This window comes from Nothobranchius furzeri, chromosome 2 (genome assembly GCF_043380555.1).
Source record: "Nothobranchius furzeri strain GRZ-AD chromosome 2, NfurGRZ-RIMD1, whole genome shotgun sequence".
Taxonomy (NCBI): Eukaryota; Metazoa; Chordata; class Actinopteri; order Cyprinodontiformes; family Nothobranchiidae; genus Nothobranchius; species Nothobranchius furzeri.
In genome coordinates this window covers 76,760,374-76,780,526 of record NC_091742.1, presented here as the reverse complement: position 1 = coordinate 76,780,526, position 20,153 = coordinate 76,760,374, and the positions used below count along the sequence as shown (strand labels likewise).

Here is a 20,153-nt window from a genome sequence, read left to right as displayed (position 1 = left end):
CAAAAAAAAAACACACACTCCTAATCAATAGAGCTGGGAAGGAGAATGCTGGAATAGAACCAGCAACCCTTAAATGGGCAGGGATTCAACACCAACTCAGATACATTGTAATGCTTCAACACTTAAGTCTGCTGTGCCTACTGATGTGGCCATGAAGTACCCAGTAACAAAGAAATAAAATCAAGTAATCAAAATGTTTTACATAAATTATTCATGTAGCTACCAGGGAACACATCTATATTTTAAAAAACAGATTTTTTTATTTGGTTTGTTGGTTAAATTTGAGCTTAGTTTTCACCATATGTGTTTGTACTGTTTGGTTTATTTGTACCCCCCACCCACCCACCCACCCACACACACACACACACACACACACATATAACACGCCTGACATCTCTAGGTCTCATGGTCCTGTCTATCCCCCCGGACAGTCGGGGGTTGTTCCATCTGAACTCTGACCCCAGGAGTCAAAGGATCATCATCTTCCATTTTAGCTGCTGTTGTTTTTCAGTGTGCTGACTGATATGTTTCAGGCGTGTTCCCACACACACACACACACACACACACACACACACACACACACACATACACACACACACACACACACACACACACACACACACACACACACACACACACACACACACACACACACACACACACACACACACACACACACTCCTGCAAGTGTTGATAATTGATGAATACATACGGAACACAAACTAGACGAAAGCTTTTATTTTATTTGTAATACGTTTGCATTATGTACTTGTTTGCAGTTGTAAAGGTGTCACCACATGTGGACTCACTCAGTGCGTTTGCACACACATCAGAAAACTGAAGTATTGCCCTAAAACGTCTCAGCCAGCGATAAATTATAACCCAGCAAATTATTTTGTATTTTCACTATTTCATAAATTTTGTTTTCTTATTTGTTGACTTTCATTTATTAATTATATGCGTTTTGGAAATGCTTTCTGAAAAAGTTAGGAAATAATCAAAAGATAGACTAGGTCAATAAATAAGATGGATTGCAGTAATAAATAAGATGGATGGATAATGGATTGATCTTATGAAGGAGATTTTTAACATTCATAAAACCAGATAAACAATGTATAGAAGAAGGTAGCAGCAGCAATAGAACAGCAGTTTCAAATTATTTTATTGACATAAAAACAATTAACAGACTGAATAATGTACAAGTGTAGGTTTTCTTTGCAACAGTTACACATGAAAGGCGATCCCACGTTGTCTCAGTTTCTCACAGCGGCGATTCGAGCATCCGTAGGTTGCTCGAAAGTCAGGCATGTTGACCCTCAAGCTTCACAATTAATAAAAAGTGTATTTCTGCCAACATAAATCCAGAAATGTCCTGTTTTAATATATCTCAATATAAGTTTGTAACCAAGACGCTTAAAAATCACGGGCAATTTAGCATACTTTTTTTTTTTTTTTTTTTTTTACCGTGTCCTGTCTGGCTGTGAAGCAAGCAGAATTGATGTCTGAATGCTGGTGACAAGTCTTACAGATTTACTCTCAGGTGGAGCATCAAAGCGTTTGCTTTTAATGTCACGCCTGATACTTAAAACTTTATTGTTATTGTTGTTGAATGCTTTGCAATTCCGACCAGACACGGAGACAGAGGTGAAAGAGAAAGGAAAAGAAAAGGTGGGGAGAGAGAGAGAGGGGGGGGTCCACAAAAATAAACAATAATGAACAAGAGTCTGCTTCTAGACCTGCAGAAAAAGACAAAAAAAGCAAAAGGGCAAAAATAAGGGACACAACAACAATACAACAAGATCTAGCTATCACTGCGTCAACTTGATGAAAAAATATATAATCAACATTGCTTAACTGAAGAATCACGATAATAAATCACAGTGCATTAAGTGCCCACCATAGTCTTAAGACCTGTGTTTAACGTGCCCAAGCCCATACTTTTGAGAGCACCATGTGAGCACCTGTGTGTGTACACGCGCTTGTTTATGTAAGGTTTCTCTATAGGAGCGTCCAACAGAGAGTGTGAGGGACCACAGATCCGCCCCCCAAAGATGCGCAGGAGACGGGGGGAGCTCCAAGTCCCAGAGATCCAGGCGCTGCCCCAGAACACAGGAACCCCAAGGAGACTGCAACCAGAAATGCCCCCGCCCCCCTCGAGAGGCACAGAGGATCGCCCCGGGGGGCACAACCAGCAGTAGGCAGAGTCCCGGGAGACATCAGCGGCAAGCCCACAGGCCCGCCCGCAGCCTCCAACCCCCTAGCCGGCCGAGCCCGGGACCCAGCGACCCGGGACCCAGGGGCGACCAGCCCCGCCGGGGACCCAGCAGAGCCCAGGGACCCAGACCCCACCAGGCAGCCATCAGGGTCCATCAGGCAGATGCCAAAATCTTAAACCCCCAGACCCGGTTGCCACGAACACTCAGGCAGACCAAGGCACAACCCCTCACACCAGGTGTGGCGGGGGAGGGGGACAAAGATCTATATCATCAAAAGAAGTTCCAGGAGAGGGGAGGACCCAAAGGCCCCACCTGACATATACAGTCATACACAAACACAGTCACACGCTCCCTCCCTCATGCTCACACATGCACATACAACCCAAGACTTACAAAAATACACGCCGGACACCCACTCATGCTCCCCATACACACCCTATTCACTCTGGTCCCGGTACTGCTGCACATTGGGTACAACCATCACCGGTAACCAGAGTTTGACCCTTTCTGCTGGGGTGCTGATGAGCAGGCTCCCCCGCCCAACGCTGAGCACAGCAACCCACCACCCCAGACCCCAACCAGACGGCCAGATCTCCCTCCTAGCCTCCAGCCCCAGGAAGCTAAGCAACAACAGAGGTGGCTAAGACCCCTAGTCTCCCTCCGCCTGCTCCAATATAGTGTTGGCTAGCATAAGCTAACAGTTAGCATTAGCAACTCCACCACACAGCAGAACTCCTCAAGGTTTGAGTTATTAGTGGAGATAAAACGTTAATGATGCGGATGGAGTCAGTGGTAGAGTCCACAGTTAGCCATTTAGAGGAGAGATGTTCAAATTTCAGGAAATAAGACTCCAAAACCTGCCTTTCTCTGCCCACTTCTATTTCATTCTAACTTCTACTTTCTGAAACAGGAGCACAAGAATAAGAGAATAATATTATAAAATAAAAAATTGATTCGGAAAAGGGTAGAATGACTTCTCCGGGTCAGGGACGAGGCCCTGCCCCAAGTGGAGGAGTTTAAGTATCTCGGGGTCTTGTTCACGAGTGAGGGAAAACTGGAGAGTGAGATCGATAGGCGGATTGGTGCTGCATCTGCAGTGATGCGGGCGTTGTACCGGTCTGTCGTGGTGAAGAGAGAGCTGAGTCAGAAGGCGAAGCTCTCGATTTACTGGTCGATCTACGTTCCTACCCTCACCTATGGTCATGAGCTTTGGGTAGTGACCGAAAGAACGAGATCGCGGATACAACCGGCCAAAATGAGTTTTCTCCGAAGGGTGGCTGGGCTCTCCCTAAGAGATAGGGTGAGAAGCTCGGTCATCCGGGAGGGGCTCGAAGTAGATTCGCTGCTCCTCCACATCGAGAGTAGCCAGTTGAGGTGGCTCAGGCATCTGGTCAGGATACCTCCTGGACGCCTTCCTGGTGGGGTTTTCCGGGCACGTCCAACCGGGAGGAGACCTAAAGGTAGACCCATGACACGTTGGAGGGACTTTGTCTCTCACCTGGCCAGGGAACACCTTGGGATTTCCCCGGAGGAGCTGGCCCAAGTGGCCGGGGAGAGAGAAGTCTGGGCCTCTCGCCTTAGGTTACTGCTCCCCGCAACCCGACTCTGGATAAGCAGATGAAAATGGATGGATGGAAAATAAAAAGTATAATTATCCAATAATGAATACAGTTGTAAGATATAAATGTTATCTATATTTTAGATCCTAAAGTTGATCTGATGTTAATTATTTAAATAAATTAGACATGGGTTTGGGTTAACCACTGCCCCTCAGGTGTAATGTCACAGGACTAGTTCCTTCCAGCTCAGATAGCAGGAATCCAGGTCAGATCAGGGCTCCGGCAGCTTCCAACACCCACTAAAATATCCCACGACTAGATCATCTCTCACTTGAGTAGATTTCCTCACCGTCTTTTTCTATCAGCCCTCCTCTGTCCTTTTTATAGAGCTTTGATCCTGTCCTTTAATCCTCTCCTCCCTCTCTTTCTCTCCTTACAAGCTGCCTTCACATCATTCTTATTTCCTTCCCTGCTCCACCAAAACAATTTTATTTTTCCCATTCATGTTCTTTTTTTGTCTTTTTTGTCGGTTTCAAACCCTAACTCTCTTTAAAGGTGTACCACCTCTGACGTTCTGTCTTCTATATTTCCTCATGATTATTTCAGTAGCTCTTTGGAGACAAAATCAAAATCCCAAGTAAAATTCAAAACGATAAAATACAAAAAACTTTTTGGAGAAGTTTTAGATAACTAGATATCTAGGTGGCATAACTGCAAACAGATGGTGACAGCAGGGCAGATTTTCTTGTCATAATTTAGTCTCAAAAATGTCTCAATTTGGTTTCCTTCTCTTCCCAAATGAACTTCCCACACTTTTAGACTGGAGAAACTAAGTCAAGAAAAATCAGAAATTCCTTGCAGATGCCCTTAAAAATTTAGATTTTAGTGTTGCTAAGAAATGGAGACATCCCGCTAACGTTTCGAGATCTTTGAGAAAGTCCCTCACCATTGGCCACCACAGTCATAGTCCTGTAAGACCCTGGATTTATTTCCGTTCATTCCTCCTTCACTCTGTTGCATCTCTTCACCATTTACTTAACATTTCTGTCTTTATTTACATATTTTACATTTCTGATTCAAAATCTCCTCTTTTTCATTTTTGCTTCCCACTTATCCTCCCTGAAATGAAATTTAATCTCCTTCACTTGTTCACATCACCTATTCCATGCTTCTGCCTCTTACTTTTTCTCTCTTGTACCCTACAGTCTTTATTTGTTACTTCCATCTCTCTCTCTCTCTCTCTCTCTCTCTCTCTCTCTCTCTCTCTCTCTTTCTCCTCCTCCTCCTCCTCCTCCTCCTCTGTTGTGTATATGTTGCTCACTCCTAGAAGCCCTCCTGCTCCTCCTTCTCACCTAATCTAACTCATTCCTCAGCCCTCCCCTCTCCCCACTCCTTGCCTCCAGTCCGTCTCATTCAGCTTGGAGCTGAGATGCATTCGGGTTTCTGAACACGTTCTGGATACAACGATTCTGGTAAATTAACCAACCATTTGAGGATTTAATCTGCGAGTAGAAGCCCCTAGACAGGTACGGTGTGTGTGTGTGTGTGTGTGTGTGTGTGTGTGTGTGTGTGTCTGTGTGTGTGTGTGCCTAACTATCCTACGTAGGACCAAACTGACATATTCACTAATGTACTGATGACAAATGGGCCTTATTAGGACCAGAACCCAGTCCTAATATGGAGGACCCCCTGTTTTAGGGGTGAGGTTTAGAGGTAAGATGTGAATAGAGTTTTTGTTGAAGTTAGGTTTAGGAATACACTGGTTATGGTCGTGGTTAGGGTCCGGGTTAGGCATCAATCCAATTACTAAAATGAATGGAAGTCAATAAACTGTTGTAATATGGTTAGAAAAACAAATGTGTGTGTGTGTGTGTGTGTGTGTGTGTGTGTGTGTGTGTGTGTGTGTGTGTGTGTGTGTGTGTGTGTGTCAATCAGCTCCATCTTTTTGAAGCTTATACCTGATTTTGGGATGAATGTTCAACACAGATTTTTATAAAAATTTCATTGAGTAATGATGATTTTGCTTCATTTAAAGAAAGTCAAAGTACAACATGATCACTTATAAAATGTAATAGTTACATAATATTTTCATTCTGAATTAAATAAGAAGAGACTTAAAACTTTATGGACCTTTAACCCTAACACTTCACAATCAAAACATCAACTTAACCTGCTAAAGGTGATTTCATAATACACCTGTACTTAAATAACCAGAGTGGAATTGTTCAGCCTGAGGTTTTCTCCGGCTTTAGCATGACCAGAGTTACTGCTGGTCCAGAGTTATCAGGAAGCACGGAGGGGGAAGTGTTGCATATGGATGTTTTAAACAGTCACCAGACACATTATTAGGTCCATCTGTTGAGTTGCTCATAAACACAAATCAGTCAGAGTGTAGATGGTCAGTGAGGTCAGTGAGGTGAGGCATCTAGACATGGTGAAGATGATTTGTTAAAAGTCAAACTGAGCATCAAAACATAGAGGAAATGGAGTATATATGTGATTTTGAATGTTGCATGGTTGTTGGTTCCAGATGGACTTGTCTAAGTCTTTAACAGCTGATCTACTGGGATTTTCACCCACAACCCTTCTCCAGGGTTTACAGAACATAGTCTTAGAAAGACAAAACGATCCAGTGAGTTGCAGATCTTGGGGTCAGAGGAGGATTGCCCGACTGATTCTAGATGATGAAAGCATGAAGCAGCTCAAATAACCAACCAAGGTCTGTAGAATGGCATCTCTGAACCAGAATCAAACACAACAGCTTACCTCAGCACTAGGGTTGGGCACCGAGCATCGACTGGAACCGGTTCCAACTGTTCATTTTTCCCGGAATCGTTCAAAGTTTTTTATTTCGATTCCTAGTTTCGATTCCTAGAATGCCAACTGGAAGAGGAATCCGCAGCCGATCTCCGTGAAAAATAAACGTGATCTGCAAATTGTTATCAACGCTTTTCAGAGCTGATTACACCAGCTGTCTGTGTGCAGCACCGAGTCCCCCCACCCCAGCCACACCCAGCGCAGCAGCCAAATGTGGCAAGGTGGAGAAACGAGGGCCCGGGCGGGATTCGATCCCCAGACTCCCAGGTGAGAGTCATACGCTCTAACCAGTCAGCCAAAGGGACATCCCCTTGGCCAAGTAGCCAGGGCGCATGATCAATCGGGACATTGTGACAGGACGCTCATCCTGCCACACAAATATAAACAAACGCGTCTGCCGAACTTTTACTCCATAATGTAAACTTTAACTCCTGCAGTGTAGAGGAAACTTGTACGTCAACATGGTGGATTTAATAAAGATTTAAAGAACAAACTCTGGACGGAAGGTGAGTTTTTCTTGCTGCAGAAATAAAAACACACACAGAGCATCAGCAGTCAGACGCAGCCAACTACATTTAAGTTTCACTTTCTGTTCTGACTGAATGCTGCTGCAGCATGGAGGTGTAGTTCTCAGTCATCCTGGACGTGATCATCCTGAGAGTTTTGGCTGAAAACAGCTGGACGTTTCTGGATATGTTGGAGACATTTAGCCTCTCATCCCAGAGCTTCTTCCAGACTTTGGTTGTGGTCAGAAACAAACACACTGGTTGTGCTGCAAGTCTTTTTCTTTTTTTCTTAAAAACATGTTTTTGTCTGAATTAAGGTGATGTTGTTCATAGAATTAGAATTCATGTTGAAGTTAAGGTTATTTCATCAAGTAGGACCTGTGGCTAGCTGGCTCATGTAAAGCATGTCATGTCTTGAAAGAATCGGAATCGAGAATTGATAGGAACCGGAATCGAAACAAGGAACTGGAATCAGAATCGGAATCATTCAAAATCAAACGATGCCCAACCCTAGCTACTGTTGCTGACTATGTCCATCCCTGCATGACCAAATGGATCTAAGAACAGGAAAAAGTTTCAAATGAATCTGTATGTGTGTCTGACATGTGGAAATTGTATATTATAAAGTTATTTCCTCTTGAAAAGGGGGCAGAAATTATAAAATGTTTTTCTTCATCCTGCTCCTTTTCGTTCAAATTAGATTTTTTGTTGTTATGTACATATATCTTATTGTTTATATGTTTTATGTTTATGTTTATGTATTTAGCAGACACTTTTGTCCAAAACGACTTACAAGTGATAATCGGCATGCTGCCCTTGAGGCTAACAACAACAATAACAACAACTTGACATCAATCATGGAGAGGAGGGAACAAATGTTTTATTTGTTTTTATTTTGAATGAAATAAACAAATTAAAAAAAGAAATAAAAAAAATACAAAAAAGGACCCATCTTCTGGTGGCTACTTCCAGCAGGAAAAGGCACCATGTCACAAAGTTCAGATCATCTCTAACTGGTTTCTAATGAAGAGTACACTGGTCTCCAGTGACCTCCACAGTCACCAGAACTCAGTCCTGTCCAGAACCTTTGAGAAGTGGTGGAACGGGAGTCCTCCAGTCTGACCTCAGAGTTAAAAAAAAATCATTTTTAAAGCAAAAACCAAGAACTTCAAATTCTATTAACTTTATTTAAATAGCACCAATTCACAATAAGAGTCATCTCTAGGGACTTACAAAACGAAACCATTGCAGCGAATATTACATTTGTCATTTAGAAGGGCGCTAGACTGTCCACCGGAGTGCTTTGAGAAAACAGGTTAATGAGAAACAAGACAGCAGAGCCGTCGTGTTGACGCAGGACCTGTTTTTGTCCTGAGCGAAGAGCTTGTAGCCATGCCAGCAACCTGTGTGTGTGTGTGTGTGTGTGTGTGTGTGTGTGTGTGTGTGTGTGTGTGTGTGTGTGTGTGTGTGTGTGTGTGTGTGTGTGTGTGTGTGTGTGTGTTCCCTCTTAATGTCTGACTTCGCACACTAATGCTTGTAGGACAAAGTCTTTAAGTGTTTTTCAGCACATCTTAATGAGACCAGTCGCTGTTTCTCATTAGTTCTGAGGAACACTTCGTGGAGCTGAATAATCAGATGATGTTTCCTCGTTAGCCTCCAGGAAGCGTTCGTAGCATGTTCATTTTGGAAATCCCTCAACACAACAGGACTAGTTGAGGACGGTGTTTGTTCTACAGAGAAAAAGCATTTAGCCACCACACAGACGTCCGTGAGCATGCTGAATTCTTCTAGACGGGATGGTTTGTTGTTAAGATCTCTACTGGACTGAAGTCGTGAGCAGATTATAAAACAATGAACCCCCCCTGAGATCTGGCATTCAAACAGACACAAGCTGAGAGAAACACTAATCAACCACAAACAAGACAGTCCTTTTGTTGATGTCAGGTGTTTTGCTCCTTTCTCCATCGCGTTATGGCCATGGTTGCGTTTTTATTTTGAGTTTAGAGGCCATTTCTGCATGTTGTTGTTATTTTTCATAAGGGTGATTTGGTCCCTCACACGAATACATCAGAGTTTATGATGCAGATTGAGCTAGGTCGGCCAGATTATTGATTTTCAGCTTGATACCAACCATAAAAGGAAGTACGAAGGAACAAACATCATACGGTAAATGACTTTCTTAGCTCCCAGAAGTTTGTACAGCCACCAGGAGGGAAGTGTGAGATGTGAGTTGGACACATTAGATGTACTGATAAGGGATTTATTGGCTAAAAGCAACAATTAAACGTTCTGCTATAAAAGTAGTTAAACCATCGAGGAACATAAAGAATCAAGTGCTGTGTTTAATAGCAAATGTTGCACTGAGAAAACAAAAATCTTCTACGGGTGTAAATTTATGACAATTCTAATTTTCTGACATTCTTTAAAATTTTTACTTTAGGAAAAAAATTGGGGAGAAAATAGGAATTTCAGCAGAGCTACATCAAATACTTGTAGACTTGCACTCTGCAGCGTTATGAATTCGCTATTAGAATTTGAAAGCACTCAGTGAAAGCAACCAGGACAAATCTTTATGTTTTTGAACAACCTCAGTTTGGATAAACACCAGCAAGGCAAGCTAACGGCTAGTCACACTGGTCTCTAGAAGGAATGAATGCCTGGTGCAGCATTTCCAGGAACTAGAAGTGACCTAAATCCCAGCTGAGCTTCAAATGGCAGGATTTGGAGTCTTATTTTCTGATATATGGTCATCTCGCCTGTGATTGGATAACAGCGACAGGACTCTTCCACTGACTCTGCAACATTGATGTTTGATCTCCCCAAATAACACAAGCCTGGAGGAGTTCTGCTGTTCGGTGGAGTAGCTAATGCTAACGGTTAGCTTCTGCTGGCTGAGACATTATCTGCTGTTTCCTGGATGCAAAACCAACAATAATAATTAAAAAATAGTTTTTCAGTGAACTCCTAGTGCCCCCCTGCATAAAGGCAAGATGAGGAACACCCACTAGAGACAAACATGTCCAACCACATGACCACCAGCCTGATCAAGAGGGATGAAGAGCATCAGGAGATAGATGAGTGAGCATGAAGCATCTGGTTGCTGTTATAGACACTTTCTTTAACTATACCGCCTCATCGTGTGAGGGCTAAAACAATACGAAGCTGATGTAAACACAAAATCCCGTGTTGATGATCATTTATTCCAAAAGCATTTTTATTGAAAAAGAGAAAAAGTTTCGTTTAGTCGATGCTTCTGTCCTTTATTTAACAACTATCTACATCATCTATTCACATCCTTAAGTTTTTCAAATTTAGCTAATTCTTGTTATCCTTATTAGTCACTAGGATCGTCTCATGTTTGGTTGCATGGCTCTCTCTCAAAAATGAGGTGGAAATGCTACGTCATGATTTGAACAAACAGAAACTGACATGAAATGTTTTAGAACATTTTGCTACTTACAAGTCATACCAAAACATTTAAATGTAGTGTGTTGAACTCATGTGCTACCTAACCAGGTAGACTTTTTTTTCTGTAACCTAACCTCACAAAAATACCCAAACTAAGTGTAGACCACGATTCTAGATGTCAGATCTAAGTTGCAACCCTTTTAGTAATACTTTTACCCAGCTTTGACTCTATTCGCTTGTGTGGCTGCATTTAGAAATGATGCCAACCTAAATACCTAAGTCACAGTTTGTGAGGTTTGAAACCATATCAGATCTTCACACACATGTGGACGTCTGTCCATGCACACACAAAATACAGTCCACCCAACCACAAGTCCATTGCAAAACCATGAACGTTGCAGCTTTTCAACAGATAAGCTGTTTAGGCCTCGATGTTCACCAACATAGAGTTGTGTGTGGTGGTAAGAAGGACCCTTATACAGCCCAGGCTCAAGACACAGGAAGATGGAGTACAATAATAAACTTTGCTCCAAACTAAACAAAGACACTGGCAGAGAATCCAAGGTGAAACCTAAGTGCTGCAAAAACATGGCATGAAAGCAGAACATAAACTGGAATCAGTCAGACAGCACCGGAAGGCCTGGAACTGGATTAATACAGAGATTAGAGGTCTCACAATTAGCTTTCCATATGATTGAAACAATTATGATAAATGACCCGCACTCGTATATCACCTTTCAGAGTAAGTACTCCAAAGTGCTTTAGACTACAGTATATTAATCATCCATTCACACACACTGATTAGCCAAAACATGGACGGTGTTCGCGAGAAGGCTTCAGGTTTGGATGAAAAATGCAGTGGGCTGCCCCGTTAAGTGATGGAGCGTGATAGTTCGATGACCGTTTAGAGAATCCACAAAACTTCCATGATGAGGTTGTGGTGGTCCATAGCCATGACGGAAGTGTATCGGGGTCCTGGTTGTTCGGGGGTCTTGCAGATTCCTGTGCTAACTGGCATGGCTTGGCTGTACTCCTCATGTAGGCTGATTCTCTACCACACCATCAGAGTCACGTTAAAGTGATGTGATCCAGAACTCAGCTGCATCATGACACGGTCCTAGGTAGTCGTGCCAAGTTATAATCCAGGATGTGGAAAAAAAAATCATCAGTCCTGTAGCGTCATGACTGCATTCATGCATATGGAGCTTTTCCAAATTTGCTGCAGTCCAGCCATGTTCTATTAGTTTGTGGAGAACATACATGAGTACTAACCCTTTGTGATTGAGAGCATCCTAATAAACTAAAGCCAGTATTTTACCACTCTGTGACTGTTGGTGATAAATCTCGTCTCTTCTTCTTCTTCCACCTTCTTCCTATGTGGGCCAGGGGCCATTTGAGACCCTCAAAATTATTTTCTGTGGACCCAAATTGCATTTCTATAATGAGGAAATGTATGCTCAGCAGATGCTGTAGATATACATTTCTATGCAACTGTGTATTAATATGTTGCTTTGAGCAGTAAAAAGAAGACCTGTACAGTAATTATTTTCCCTAAATAAACAAAAATCATTTTAATGGCTCGCAAGGACTTAACTTGACCATTTTAGCTTGTTTTGATAAGTTAGGACACCCCTGCTTTAGAGCATCAAAATAAGTCAGTGAGCAACGTGTCTTTGTGTAAAATAGTTATTTTTGAACATTGTGTATCTTGTCTCACTCTCATATGTGCGCATGTCGGTACCAGCAAATGTACAGAATCTCCTTCAATGAGAAGACATTAACACATTCTTAGTAACCATATTAATATGGGGTTGTTTTCACTAGAATTCACACACCTGAGACACCTTTGGGCTGTCACCATGCTCTATAAAGTAGCAACACGTTTCCGCTGACATCTGACCACTTGGTCAAATCATACCCCAAGCCCTGACCTGGCATGGATTACTGGACCAGTTGTAGACCAAACTTGAGGCCAGTATGGCAAGTTCTGCTTCACGTTCTTAGTGACCAAACCATGTCCATGTGATCCACTGCCTCCACACTTCACTCAGAACATTCATACTCTACCACTATGATGATAAACCACCATAACCTTGCTACAGACACTTTAGATCAATTCAATTCAATTCAAGTTTATTTATATAGCACCAAATCACGCCAAGAGTCGTCTCAAGGCACTTCACAGAGTAAACATTCCAATGCAGGTCAGTTCATTAAGCCAATTAGTAAAAAGTTTCCTATATAAGGAACCCAGCAGATTGCATCGAGTCACTGACTAGAGTCAGAGTCTTTACAGCAATCCTCATACTAAGCAAACATTTAGTGACAGTGGAGAGGAAAACTCCCTTTTAACGGGAAGAAACCTCCAGAGAATCCTGGCTCAGTATAAGCAGCCATCCACCTCGACTCACTGGGGATCGAGAAGACAGAGAAGACACACGCACACACACACACACACACACACACACACACACACGCACACGCACACGCACGCACGCACGCACGCACACACGCACGCACACACCAGGGACGAAATTTTGATTTCAGAAGTGGGGGGGACACAGCAGGCTTGTGCGGATTTGGGGTGGGGGGTTTTATGTAAAGACCCCTTGACACGTCACATGCCCATCTCAATAATTTTTCCATCCTCAATATATATATATATATATATCAAAGTTAAAAAATGTACAACTCTATTATTATTTTTATTTATTATCATTATTGAAGAGCAGTTTTGGCTGTTGACAATGGATAGGCCATTGTATTTATTGTTTTGGGTCTTTTTTAATTGTTTTTGGTGCAACATTTTCTAACAGGGAGTGAGATTCCTTTTTTATTTAATTTTTGTTTGTTATTTTTATTCATTTAGAAGTTCTGGTTCTGGACATTTCAATGTTAAATGAAGGTTTATTTGTTGCATTTTAAAGGGTGTACTTGCATTATTATGATATATTAACATTATATTAGTGGTTATTTTGGTCTAGATAATGTTGACAATATCGTTTATCATCAACAATTTGTTGGACAATATATCGTCCAGCAAAATTTGTTACTTTCCCAGGCCTAGTCAAAAGTATAAAAATTATTTATACATAAATGGTCCCTCCTGAGATCTGGCCGTTTGTTCATTTGCTGTGTTAGAGGACATGCTGAACTAATGTTTTACACATGATCATCACCCTAACATTTGAGTGTATAAAAACATATTAAATATTTTTTTCCCTTAAAAGTGTTTAAACAGTTGATGCATTTCAACACACAAAAAATAAAAGGAAAAAATAAGATAAATCTAATGAAAAGTGTACATCTTTGACATTAAGCTTAAAAAAATCAGTTGACGATGATGATACTGTTCATTTTTCAGAGCTTTTTAATGTGAACATATACATTGCAATAGATAAGTTTACAATAAAGTTAAATGATAAAAGTTTTGAAGTTACACTTCTACTACTAGTAATAATAATTATGATGATAATAGTAATAATAATAAAAAAATAATTATAATAATACGAACAAATTGTGTCTGAGGAGTCAGTTATGTGGAGGAGATGAGTTTGTAAAAGTTAGTTTTGAGTATGTGTGTGAAGGAGGAGGTGAGTCTGAGCTTAATGCAGGGGTGTCACATGTTCCAACTTACGTTTTGACTTTGAAAGAAGTCTCTTATATCCACTTTTTGTTTTCTTGACATGCTGCCTCCTGGCTCTGCCTAACTACCAAAGACTCACAAATGAACACTTATTCAAATGTTATGTAATGGAAGCTGAGCTGAGCTCTGATATTACACAGCGTCTAGTTGACGATGTGACTCAGTACCGGTGTTCCCTAGCGGCTCCAAACTAGCAAAACAACGTGAGCACGTTCTGACTGTTTACAACTTGAGTGACAGCAGCAACAGCCAATAATACGTTAGCAACTATCAGCAGAGCCAATAGATTAGCTTTTGGGCGGGTCTAATAGGAAACCGGTTTCCGTTTCGGTCCTAGTGCTCAACCAAATCCATTTAATGGAGCGTAATATTGTTTTTGGACGGAAAAAAGTGCAGGGGACCAAAACTGCCTTTTGAAAAAGTGGGGGGGACATGTCCCACCCGTCCCCCCCAAAATTACGTCCCAGGCACACACACACATATTCACACACACAACATATTTACCAAGTAATGTTTCTATGGTTACATTGTGATTTCTTAGTAAATATTCTATTTGGTGAGAGATAAACTTTATTGTATTTATTCTAGTGAATCTATAATTAAATGGGTGAACTAGTAGTAGCACGTTCAATGTCAAAGAGAGTAAAATGTTATTATCAGGAGAGGGAGAATGATTAAGTGGTTAGCAACAGTGTTCAAGCCGATGACACCCTCCATGAGACCACCACAGCTCAGCAGAACATCATTGTAGCTTCTTCAGGAGAGAAAAACCCTTAGAGAAAAAATAATGTAAACAGCTGAAATTGCAGGAAATAATGCGGTTAAAGAGCTAATTGCAGAAGAAAGTAGTCGAGTGTGGAAAGTGGTCAGTATGTCCTCCAGCAGTCTAAGCCTATAGCAGCATAACTACAGAGATAACGCTGGCTAACCTACCCTTTTAGATGGAGGCATCTTGGAGGCAGGGCAAGTGAGAGCCGTCTTTACCGACTGTACACTCCACCTCCCTCTACTCCCCCACTTGTCCAGATCTGGGCTAACATCAGATTTTAACAATAGACCCTGTCAAATAAAAATGTTTTAAGCCTAGTCTTAAAAGTAGACAAGGTGTCTGCCTCACGGACTAAAGCTGGGAGTTGGTTCCACAAGAGAGGAGCCTGATAGCTAAAAGATCTGCCTCCCATCCTATTTTTAGATATTCTTAGAGCCACCAGTAAACCTGCAGTCTGAGAGTGAAGTGCCCGGTTAGGAACGTATGGAACAGTCAGGTCACTGATGTATGATGGAGCTTGATTATTAAGAGCTTTATATGTGAGAAGGAGGATCTTAAAATTTTTTCTGAATTTAACAGGCAGCCAATGTAGGGAAGCTAAGACAGGAGAGACATGATCCCATCAGAACTCTAGCTGCAGAATTTTGGACAAGCTGAAGACTTTTAACTACATTCTGTGGACTTCCTGAGAGCAATGAATTACAGCAATCCAGTCTTTATGTAATAAATACATGATAGATATAGGATAGGATAGGATAGATATAACTGAGTATCGTCAGCATAACAGTGGAAGCTGTCTAATGATTTTACCAATTGGGAGCATATATATTGTAAAAAGAATTGGTCCAAGTACTGAACCCTGTGGTACTCCACAAGTAACCCTTGAGTATGAAGATGATTTGTCATGTACGTTTACAAAATGAAATCGATCAGACTGGTAGGATTCAAACCAGCCTAACGCTGTACCTTTGATCCCTACAACATGGTCAAGCCTTTCTAAAAGAACATTGTGATCAACTGTGTCAAAGGCAGCACTGAGATCTAACAAGACTAGAACAGACACAAGATTCTTATCTGAGGCCATGAGAATACCATTTGTAACTCTCACTAATGCAGTTTCAGTGCTGTGATACACTCTAAAACCAGACTGAAATTCCTCAAACAGATCATTAGTGTTTAAACGCTCACATACTTTGATGGCCACTTTTTTCTCAAGGACTTTGGATAAAAATGGAAGGTTAGATATTGGTCTATAATTCATTGGGTCATCTGGATCCAGAGAAGGTTTCTTAAGTAAAGGTTTGATTACAGCAACCTTAAAATCCTGTGGTACAAATCCATTTACTAAGGATAGATTGATTATATTTAGAATGGGGGCAGTAACCAAAGGAAATGCATCTTTAAAATTTTTGGTTGGGATTGGATGTAAAATGCAAGTTGAAGGTTTAGATGAAGCTAATATTTTTGATAAATCTGAAAGCTCAACTGGATAAAAATTGTTCAAACACAGATGAGGTTCTACAGTTACCTCTGATGCTGCCTCACTTACTGAGGAAGAAGAAATCACATTAGGGAGGATGCTAAAGATTTTGTTTCTAATAGAATTAATTTTACTTGTGAAAAATCCTATAAAGTCATTGCTGCTGAGGGCTACGGGAATAGATGGTTCAGAGCTATGATTCTGTATGTTTGGTAACTGTACTGAAAATAAATTTAGGATTATTCTAATTCTCCTCAATTAGCGATGAAAAATAAGCAGTTCTAGCTTGTCGAAGCTTATTTTTATAAAGCACAAGACTATTTTTCCAGGATAAGTAAGACTCCTCCTGGTGTGTAGAGCGCCATGTTCTCTCCAATTTTTTAGAGTTTTGTTTTAAAGTTTGTAAATGAGCATTACACCAGGGAGCCAACTTCCTGTGCTTAATTACCTTCTTTTTTAAAGGGGCAACATCATCTAATGCCACATGTAAAGAAGAAGTAACATTATGAACCAGATCATCAATTTGTGAAGGGCTACAAATGAAAATATTGCCCTCTGCTACATTCCTCTGAGATGCTAAAGATAGTAAAGATGGAACAGTTAATTTGAACGATGCAATAGCATTGACAGATAGAGACCGACTATAGTGAAATTTACTTTCATGTCTCGAGAACTCAGTTATAAAAAACTCAAAGGTTATCAAAAAGTGGTCCGAGAGGACTGGATTTTGTGGAAATATCGTTATTTCCTCACACTCTATGCCATAAGTCATAAGTCAAAGTAAAATCTTTACTCAGACCCTACAAAGTCTGACTTCTCCATATAGTTTCAGGGCCATTGGCCAGCTGTGAGATGGGGGCTCTTTTGCTTTTGACTCAGTGCTTATTTTCTCGTTTCCCTGCAGTTTGGAGAAAAACCGTATGATGTCAGAGAATAATGTTGTCCCTTGTGAACATGAGAAGAAAAAAAACAGGAATGACACATTTGCATTCTTTCTCAAGCTTCACTCCTTGGTGTGCAACCAAGAACCTGTATCTAAGCTTTGCTACTGCGCATATCCATCCACCCACACACCTTTGAATTTCACTGGTAATATTTGTGTTAATGACCGAAATGGTGTTTTTCACTGAGTTGAATGGGAGCATTTAAACTGGTGAGAATGGAATTCTGTAACACAGAGGCTCCCTGGAGTTTTAAAGTAAACATGGTAGTACACGATTATACAGAACACGTCTGATGATACTGTGTTTTGTACAAAGTGCTTTATGACTCTGTGTTCAACAGTTTACAGTTAGAGCCTGGTTAACTGCCTTTTAGAGATTCCATGTGTTTACTTCACAAGACGAGGGGAGACTGGAGACTGATCCATCAATGTCACAAAGGGTTCTGCAAAGGTAAATGCCATACAGCAAATATTTAGTGGTTTCACAATATATACACTAAATCTATGGGACTATGATGGTTCATGACCATTGGGATTCATGTGGTGATCACAAGCAAATATGACAAATGGGGCAGCAGTAGCTCGGGTGGTAGAGTGGGTTGTCCAGCAATCGGAAGGTTGCAGGATGGATCCCAGCTTCCGAGAGAGAATGCTGCTGTTGTGTCTTAAGGCAAAACACTTAACCCGCTTTGCGTGCAGGTGCTGGTCAGAGGGACTGGTGATGCCAGTGTTCGGCAGCCTTGCTTCTGTCAGTGGCTTGCTTGCTTCTGGACAGTTGTGGCTACATCGTAGCTCATCATCACTGGTGTGTGTGTGAATGGATGAATGACTGTGGTGTGAAGCACCCTGGGGGGTTGTAGAACCCTAAGGCACTATACAAATACAGGCTATTTACCATTTTACCAAATTACACGTGTAGGCTCAATAATCAACCTTTATTCATAAATGTAAGTTTGTATTAATAAAACCCAATAAGGATTCTTGTAACAGGATAGTAGATCTCAAGGAAAAACAGTCTTTTCATGTTCATCCCTTCAAACAACAAACCCCTGTTTCTGAGAATGTTATGATACCAATTTGGTTGGTGCAATTTTATGACATAGCATAAATCTGACTAAAGAAATTAGTTGGCATGTCCATATCTGGGGCTGCATGGCGGCCCAAATGGTAGCACTGCTTTTCTGCATTGAGTTAGCACATTCGTCCCATACATGCGTGGGTTTTCTTCAGGTTTTCTGGTTTCCACCCACAGACCAAAATCAGACATGTCAGGTTAATTGAAAACTTGACATTGTCTGTAGGAATGTTTGTTGGTGAATGATTGTTTGTGTGTCTCTGTGATGGACTGGTGACATGTCCGGGGACTCTATCACCTCACGCCTGGTGACTTAGACTGCTGCTATTTTAACAGCCATTCAACATTGTTGATCCTCTGGAAATGTCCAGCTGGTGTTTATAAATCATGGTCATATGGTAAATATGTACCCCCATTCACAATCAATAAACAACATTCACAACAACTGTTTTCATAAACAATGATTATAAACTAGAGAGCTATTTCAGCACCGAAAAAAAATCTCAAGTAATTATGAGAAAGTGGTGAAATTTAAAACTATTCCTATATTTATAGTTTACCAACCCATTTTTAGAAACTAGTTTTGGTGCATAAATTTATATATTCAGTTACAAGCACAATAAATAACAGGAAGAAAAAAATGTGTCACATCCAAAACCTTCCCAATGATGGTTCATCATTTAATAATAATAATAATAATACATTTTATTTAAAAGCGCCTTTCAGGACACCCAAGGTCACTTGACAGAAAACACGTAATAAAATACAATAAAACAATAATAAAACCCAAACAAGAAAAATCAAAGAGAGAAACAGTTCAATAAAATCAGAGGTTGTAGGCAGATTTAAACATATGTGTTTTGAGTTTTGATTTGAAAAGGGTAAAACTGTCGATGTTCCTGATGTCTGGGGGAAGTGAGTTCCAGAGTCGAGGAGCAGAGCGGCTGAAAGCTCTGCTCCCCATGGTAGCGAGACGGGCAGAAGGAACCGCAAGATGGATGGAAGAAGAAGATCTGAGTGAACGGGATGGGGTGTGAATACTTATAAGGTCTGAGATATATGGAGGAGAGAGGTTGTGGATTGCTTTGAAGGTATGGAGGAGAATTTTGAAGATGGACCTGAATTTAACTGGGAGCCAGTGAAGCTGCTGGAGAACCGGGGTGATGTGGTGAAAGGAAGGGGTTCTGGTGATAATACGGGCTGCTGAATTCTGGACCATTTGCAGTTTATGAAGGAGTTTGTTGGGGAGACCATAAAGAAGTGAATTGCAATAGTCGATACGGGAGGTGACGAGGCTGTGGACGAGAATGGCGGCAGTGTGAGGGGTCAGTGAGGGACGGAGACGGTTTATGGAACGTAGATGGAAGTATGCTGACCGAATTATGATATTAATGTGAGCTTGAAAAGAAAGTGAGCTGTCAAGAATGACACCCAGACTCTTGACGTGAGGGGAGGGGGAGACTATGGCGCTGTCAATTGTTAAAGAAAAGCTGTCAGATGTTGAGAGGGTGGAGTTAGTGCCAACTAGAAGAAGTTCAGTTTTATTGCCGTTGAGTTTGAGGAAATTAGAGGTGAACCATGATTTGATTTCAGAGAGGCAGAGTGTAAGGGAGGATGGTGGGAGAGTTGAGTTGGGCTTACTGGAAATGTAGAGCTGGGTGTCATCCGCAAAGCAGTGAAACTGGATATTGAATTTGCGGAAGATTTTGCTGATAGGGAGGAGGTATACTATGA

The 20,153-nt window shown here is 41.2% G+C and overlaps 1 protein-coding gene across 3 annotated transcripts in view; it reads left to right on the top strand.

The window, feature by feature from the left end:
• The window catches only part of arhgap36 (Rho GTPase activating protein 36), an 81,494-nt gene that overhangs the window by 26,338 nt on the left and 35,003 nt on the right, over positions 1 to 20,153 (top strand). The window contains exon 1 of one of the 3 annotated variants that reach the window (XM_054747466.2): positions 5,119 to 5,247. The exons of 1 other annotated variant lie outside the window; for it this stretch is intronic. The gene's annotated coding sequence lies outside the window, so the exon portion shown is untranslated. Of the gene's footprint in view, positions 1 to 5,118; positions 5,302 to 20,153 lie in introns of those variants that run through there. One more of the 3 variants, XM_015946378.3, reaches the window with a different exon arrangement.